Source organism: Acomys minous (assembly GCF_964271855.1).
Source record: "Acomys minous genome assembly, chromosome: 5".
Lineage (NCBI taxonomy): Eukaryota > Metazoa > Chordata > Mammalia > Rodentia > Muridae > Acomys > Acomys minous.
In genome coordinates, this window is record NC_140494.1 from 94,145,615 (window position 1) to 94,153,274 (window position 7,660).

A 7,660-nucleotide genomic window follows, 5' to 3' on the forward strand; every position below is an offset into this window, starting at 1 on the left:
CCCATCCCCTCCCGTCCCTCGGGTTCTCCTCCCTCTGTCCCCCTACAATTGAATCTCTGAATAGAATGCGATTTAAAGGGCCACGTGCAAAGGAGAACTACAGGGAAAGGCAGCGATGGGGGAAATGCGAGCACAATGGGGTAGATGGTGGAGATGGGTATGGGCTGCTGGTATCCAGGGTCTCAGGAGTCGGATACTGGACGCCAGGCGGAGAAAGCCGGCAGCCTCCGCCCTCCTCTCTTGCCACTGTTTTCTCTTCTCCTTTGGTTCACTACCTTCCTCCTGGACCTCTTTGGTGATGCTCCCGTGCCTCTGGCCACTCCGATGCGATGCTAGTGTCAGAGACCTGCTAGGGAAGGTGCGAGTGTGCGAGAGCCTCCTGTGTATATGTGGGAACACTCGCGCGTGTACGCGCGTATGTGCGTGTGTGTGTGTGTGTGTGTGTGTGTGTGTGTGTGTGTGTGTGTGTGTGTGTGTGTGAGCGCCCCTGTGCCTGTGTTTAGAGGGTGCGGAGGAGCAGGCAGGAGAAACTTGTGGCAGAAAATGCAAGCTCAAAGCCTTTCAGGGACTGTGTTGTCACTCTCGGCTGTTCACAGAACTTCTGTGCCTTTCCAGAGACCCAATGCAGCAGGTGGGGATATTGGCCCGGAAAACGGGAGTCACAATCCTGGTGGCACCTTAAGCTATATCCCACGCTGATGGGTCTGGTCCTGGATTCTGAAGGTCTGAACCGCTGGCTGGAGGTGAAAGTGTAGAGAAGAGAGAAGGAAAGTGGGTCTTTTGTTGGGGTGTTCTGCTTAGGTCCCCTTCTCCTGAGTAGCCTGTAGTTAAGAGGGCATGGCTATACATTGGAATAGATATGCCTTTCACTGAAAGACAAGCGAGTCCTGAGCCACCTCCAGGTAAGGAAGGTGGCCCTTTCTTCTCTCTTCTTCTCTTTCCAAAGTTCTTTATGTAAAATATTAAAATATAACTTCATTTCTGAAACAAAGCTCTATGTACATTGTTGTACGGATACGTGTGCTAAATGGAAAACTGTACAATGAGGGCATTAGTGGCACATCGAGCTCCCAAAGCACCGACCTTCCAGGCCTTCGTATTCCGTATCCGATCTCTCTGCATCTAGTCAGGCGTCCTGCTTGCATTGCATCTTCTGCAGACCTTCTCCGTGGGTAGAGAGACCACGTTAGCTGCTGCTCTGGGGGCCTGAACATCCTCCTGCAAGTCCGTTCTTAGTCTCTACCTCAGCCTAGATCCTTCTTCTTGCAGGCGGAAATTGCCACTCCACCTTTTTTGTGGACTCCTCCCAGCCTTGAACAGGGACAATTATTCTTCAGTTCCTGTGAATTGTGGGAAAGACAGGAAAGCTACTGCACAGCGGAGGGGGGCGGGGCAGGCTGCTGTCTGGGGGAGCTGCTGGAAGAGCCAGCAAGTGACTGTCTGCTGGTGCCTTCAGGGAGCCTATCTAACTCAGTGGTGCCAACTCTAGTCTTTCTCTCTATCTGTCACCCAGTCTTTGAGGGTCAGCATTCCAATGCCAGGCTTAGCATAAGCTACCTTTGCCCCTAAAGCAAACAGTGTGCTATGCTTGTCTTTCATAATACACAGCCTGATCACTTGTGTACCCTGGCTCTGGTGTTTGGGAGAATTAACTATCATGTGAACAGTGACTATGACAAGGAAGCTGCTTTATTCAGCAACAAGGAGAAACATGGCTGACATTGGGCCTGGAGTGCATCTACCTGGTCTTGCTGGAAAGCAGCACCCAGGAGCCACAGTCCTGGCCCACCTAGGAACAGAGCTGAGTGCCACCAAGCCAACGCCTGCCTCTGGCTACTCACTGTGGCCTACACTTTTAATCAGGAAATCTGTCTGTCTGTCCCTCAAGGGACTTCGACTATCTTAGTGCTCATCCATTGTCCTGGTTAGGGTTTCTGTTGCTATGATACAGTAGCAGGACTGAAGACAAGGTGAGGAAAGGGCTTGTTTGGCTTGTACTTCCACATCACACTCCATCACCAGAGGGAGTCAGGGCAGGAACTGAAGCAGGGCAGGCACTTGGAGGCAGGAGCTGATGCAGAGGCCAGGAAAGAGTGCTGCTGACTGGCTTGCCCCACATGGCTTGCCCAGCCTGCTTTCTTATAGAACCGAGGACCACCAGTTCAGGGATGGCATCACCCGCAATGGGCTGAGCCCTCCAACATCAATCACTAATTAAGAAAATGCCCTACAGCAAGATCTGATGGAGGTATTTTCATAACTGAGGTTCCCTTCTTTAAGATGACTGGAGCTTATGTCAAGTTGACATAAAACTAGCCAGCTTGTCCACGCCCATGAGGTGTTGGTTTCATGCTCAGTAGGGAATATTTAACTCTTTGATTTCCTAGTTGTCAGGTGTAGCTGGGCTGGGCTGCTCTGAGGTCCAGGTAATGCCCAACTTGAAGCATTTGCTGAGTCTCGGCCCCACGTTCCATCCTGTAGCAGCAGCGGCCTTTGGTTTAATATAGACATCAAAGTGTTCTGTGTGCCTCATGGTGGAACATGGCAGGATTTGTAACAAAACAGGATGGCTGTACTGCTTTGACGATATTCTCTCAGTGTTGGGACCTTAGATCCGAGACAGAAAAAAAAAATCTATGTCCAAGATTTAGCTTAGGCCTGAAAGGTGAGAAGGGATGGGTGGGATTCTGGTCCTGGCTGGTCTTCACAAATGTAGCATGTTCTGGACTTTTCTGGCCCAAGCCTGTGAGACAGCACAAACAGAATCTAAAGCTAAGCAACAGAACTGCCGAACTACTTAGAGAGCTTGGAAGGTGCTAAGTGTGTCTTTCATTGTCTGGAAATTAATGAGAGGTACAAGAAAGCAGGGCTGGTGTGTATTAGGTCTGTTAATTAGAGGGCAGACCCACCTCTTCTGTCTTTTCATTTGTTTCTCTTTCCTTCTTTCATGAGCAGGAGCCGAATTCACAATTAAAGTTTTTCTCTTTAGAATATGACACTTACAGGAAATTATTTTTTTCTCCTATTTATAGAAATTCCATTTGCATTTATGAGGCTGGTAATGTCTCATAAATATTTCCTGCCAGATAAAATATTAATTAAAAGAATTCGTTGAGTTATATTCTGAAATCCTAACTAAATCTCTTCTAAGACAAATATTTGAAATACTTTTTTCTCATGCTCGGAGAATCTCTTATACATTAGTGTGTGTGTTAATAAGCTCTCTAGGAACAGTAAGTATCAATCAATGAAGATTTCCCAATGTTTAGCTAATAGTCAGGTGGTATCCATGCAATTAAAAAAAACTAAAAATAATAAACATTGCTGATATGACTGCACCTCCTTACAGCAGTAGTCCCTTTTCCCTAAAGAATTCCCAACCTGAATTTGTTTCCTGTTTTTATGTATTCTTTATAGTGTAATTGCATGTGCACATGTACAACACGTGCGTGCGCGCGCGCGTGCGTGCGCACACACACACACACACACACACACACACACACACACACACACACACCCTGCTGTCCAGTCAGGGAACACTGACTGTGTGCTCACAGCAGTCCTTTCTCATTCCCTGCTATCCTTCCTCTGGACTCAGTTACCAGCAGTCAGCTGTGGTCTGAATAAACAAAATGGGAAATTTCAGAAATACTCAATTTATAAATTTTCAGTTCTCATGCCATCCTGAGCAGGATTGATGAAAGCTCACACATCTCGCCTCATCCCATCCAAGGCACGTGGTGTCCACATGTATGAGAGACTGACTCACGGAGCACGTACTTGATAACCAAGCTGTCCCTACCTTTCTTTATAACACCTCTAAGGCAGCAGTGTAGTAATAAAGGCCAAACAGACCCCACAGCCATAAATTGACTCCTTTCAATGAAAGAGTGAAAAATACCCAAGTGTATTTATTTATTTTAAGATTTATTTATTTATTATGTATTTATTATGTATTATTATGTATTATTATGTGTTATGCTCTGCCTGAATGCACACCTACATGCCAGAAGGGGGCATCAGAGCACATTATAGATGGTTGTGAGCCACCATATGGTTGCTGGGAATTGAACTCAGGACCTCTGGAAGAGTGAACAGTGCTCTTAACTGCTGAGCCATCTCTCCAACCCTGAAAGTCCCCAACTTTAGAAGAAAGAACTTTCACTTGCCCAAATGGCTGCAGTTTTAATAGTAAAAACAAAACTCTGTGGGATTTCAAAGAAAGGGAAAGAAATCTGTGCTAGCTTTGCTTTTGCATAAGGTGTGCTGGTTCAGGAGACATCCATGGTGGTGGGACAGGAGTGTGCCTAGCTTGGCTGGAGAGGCCTTACATTTGCACATGCGTGCATAGGAAAAACAGCAAGTGCTCAGGCATTTACAGGGGGCGGGGTGGGTGGTGGGTGGGGTGGAGTGGGGGGTGGGTGTCTGGAGACAGGCAGAGGCTAAGGGGAACACTGCGGCATTTCACAGTCACCAGCTGGCCTGCAACGCTTGAGACCCTTTGCTAGGGGCCGTAAGAGAAGGTGACTTGGATCAGAAGCACCTCGAATAAAACTGGGAAGGTCAGCAGGTGTACAGGGAGAGTCAAGTTCACAGTGTGGGTTTTAGTTCCTCTTGGAGAGCCGGGCTATGGTGTGGAACTGATAAGAATGCTAATGAAGCCTGGAGAGAGCAACATAGCAATCAGCTGGGCTGACTTCTGACCGCCAGGCTCCGAAGAGGACTGGTCTGGACAGGAGGCTAGGATTCCCAGGGAAGAATAGATGCCTATGAACCGGATATGGCCAGGCAAGCTCCCTGGGCTCAGGGGACTAGAAGTCTGGGATGGCGGCAGGGAGGTGCCACAGGGATTTGGGGAGAGGATGGATGATGGTAGGTTATAATTAGCCGAATGCCTACTATGCTCTCAACTCTGCTGCGTGCTTCCTGTAAGTAATTGCCTGCCATTTTCTCAACAGTCTCTGAGGAACAGACTCAAAGGAGAAAGTGCCCTTCCCGCTGCTGCGGTCATCAACGGTGTCTCCTAGCTCTTAGCAGCACCTGATTTCATCAGATTCCAGAATCATATTTCTAATTGTTGTAGACTGACTTGTGTCCCAACCAAATACTTACGCTGAAATTCTAGCCCCTTAGTACCTTGGTAAGTGGCTGCATTTGGAGACAGGGCCTTTGAAGAATTAAATCAGCTTGAGGATACTGTGAGCTCTAATCCAATTTGGCTTATCCCTTTATAAAGAAAGGACATTTGGACACAGAGAGACCCCCAAGAATTGTTATGCAAAGATGAAAGTCTCTAGGAGGATACTAGGAGAAGACAACTGTATACAACCCAAGGGGGAAAGAGAGGAACTGTGAGAGATAAAATTCTCTTGCCTAAGTGTCAAGCCTTTGGCACGGTACTTGGTTATGGACATCTGGTAAACCAATACGCTGACCTCTGGGAGGGCCTGTGTCATAGTCGAGGTTTCCATTGTTGTGATAAAACACTATGACCAGAAAGCAACTTGGAAAGGAAAGGGTTTATTTCTTTTTACTACATATAAACCTATCCCTGAGGGGAGGAGCCTGGAGGCAGGAACTGAAGCAGAAAGCACACAGAAGGACATTGCTTTTTGACTTGGTCCATGGTGGCTTGATCCATCTGCTTTCTTACAGCATGAAGGACCATGAGACCAGAGGTAGCATGTCCCGGAGTGGTCTGAGCCCGTCACATAAACCATCAAGACAGTGACCCACAGGCTTGCCACAGGCCAATCTGGTAGAGACATTTTCCCAATTGGAGTTCCCTCTGCCCAAATGACTCCACCTGGTGTTAGGTTCACATAAAACTAACCAGCAGAGCCTGTGTCCCAAGCTACGGATCTGGAGCTTAACCCTGCTGGTCCCAAGTCAATACTTTAGATGTCTGGGCTGGGGAGAATTGTGGAAGCCTCTGGGAAGGATTCCACTGAGGCCCCTCGTTCATTTCTTCTTTTCCATGAATAATTGCAAAGCACTTGTTTTGCGGCTCCTGTAGTTATAGGAGCCACAAACATCTGGCTGTCCCCTGAACATCATACGCTCCTGGGCCTCGCAGGGTACACACTGGAAGGCCAGCAAATACTGTCACATGGAAGAACAGGTGTGCAGTAGGTGGAAGAAATGCCAAGACAACCCAGAGATGGACTTCACAGAGCTTGGACAAAACCTGTACAATTTGTTCTGCAAAGAGTCGCTTCAGGTAAGACAGATGTTATCAAGAGGTGCCACAGAAGAGTGCTGTCTATGTATTTCTATTTGAGACAGCATGTGTGGCCACTGAATCTGCCAAATGTGCCACTGAATAAGAAGTGGAGTTTAAAATATGAGTTAACTTCAGTTAGAATAGGTTCTGAGGTGGTAGCCATACTGTGCAGACTAGGATTTAGAGGCTTGGAGAACACCGGAGGGCTGGCAGGAGTGGGCAGCGCCACAACAAAAGACCTGCAAGAAAGTGTCACTTCCTCCCTAACTTTTTGATTTAAACACCAAAACTGAAACCAAAACCCCTCGGTTCTGTCTTAAGGAAAACTACAAACACTGGTTATTAATCAGCATGCCTGAGGCCAGTCGTTTTCACAAGGTGCCAATGGCGCCATCTCGTGGTTGAAAAAGATTCTACATTAAGCACAGTTGTGTTTACTTGGTTCCATTTTTCATCTGTAGTTATTTTTTAATTAAAGTAGCATATGCACGTATTTGAAGCACCACACAGCTGTAGTTTGACGCGATAACAATTCGGCCTCTTCTTCCTCCATCTCACAGTCTACAGAGGCCACCCTTCCCCTTCTTTTGACACTGCTGCCCAATCCAAGGGACATTCCTACAGTAAGACCCCTTCCCTGCCACCTCCACCACATGCTTGCACTCTTCCCATTTCTTACCTGGAAGTGAAGCCATGCCACTATGCCATTTGGACAGCTTGGCTGTTACTATCTATGTCCGGACATAGCTGGCCCATGCAACAAATCTTTCTCACCCACTTTTCTTTGTATTTTTGCTCTGTGTCTCAGCTAGAGTCTCTCTTAATACTTTCTTGGAAATTTTTATGTTTTTTTTCTCTCTTGTACAATTTCCAGGATTCTTCCATTGTGATTTTTCTGCATGCTCGTGTGGGTAGGCCTGGGTACCTCTGGCTCCCTGGAGGATGGTCTGGTAGAAACATGCAGCTTACTTTTAGGTAGCCAGAGTCCCCAGGAGCAACTCTTCCTTCCACATCTTGAGTGGAGGATGGAACCCTGACCACCACCAGCCTTCTGAGACTGAGGTGAAGAGTTTGGGGTCTTTGCAAGGAGTGTGGGTATGTTCACCCAATCCTTTTGTGGGTGTAAATAAGCCATGCTTATGGTGCTCTGTGCCTCTCAGCTCAGGACCTTGTGTTGTCTGCTCTCTAGAGATCAAATCATGAGCTTTCTGAAAAGGCTAACGGAGTTTTTCGCCTGGCCTGGGTCAGGGGGGGGGGGTGTCTAGAGACTTGCTAAGGATCTCCATGTGGACTCTCAGTCCAGCACCTTCTTTTAAGTGACTCCTCTCCTCGGCTACCCCAGAAAGTGCCAGAGATATCTCTATCTTTCAGGATTCTGAGGTGCCAGTTGGAATAGTTTTTCCTTTGTGATTAGAAGTGTTTGCATCTGCATCTGAG

At 47.3% G+C, this 7,660-nt stretch overlaps 1 protein-coding gene and 1 long non-coding RNA gene across 2 annotated transcripts in view; one reads left to right on the forward strand and one right to left on the reverse strand.

Annotated features, from left to right (window-relative positions):
- The window catches only part of KCNJ5 (potassium inwardly rectifying channel subfamily J member 5), a 27,976-nt gene extending 26,812 nt beyond the window's left edge, over window positions 1-1,164 (reverse strand). The window contains exon 1 of the mRNA XM_084781564.1: window positions 1,084-1,164. The gene's annotated coding sequence lies outside the window, so the exon portion shown is untranslated. The remainder of the gene's footprint in view (window positions 1-1,083) is intronic.
- Window positions 1-6,215, forward strand: part of LOC311597313 — a 27,083-nt gene extending 20,868 nt beyond the window's left edge. The window contains exon 5 of the long non-coding RNA XR_014779183.1: window positions 6,077-6,215. This is a non-coding gene — a long non-coding RNA (uncharacterized lncRNA). The remainder of the gene's footprint in view (window positions 1-6,076) is intronic.
- The last annotated feature ends 1,445 nt before the right edge of the window (window positions 6,216-7,660 follow it).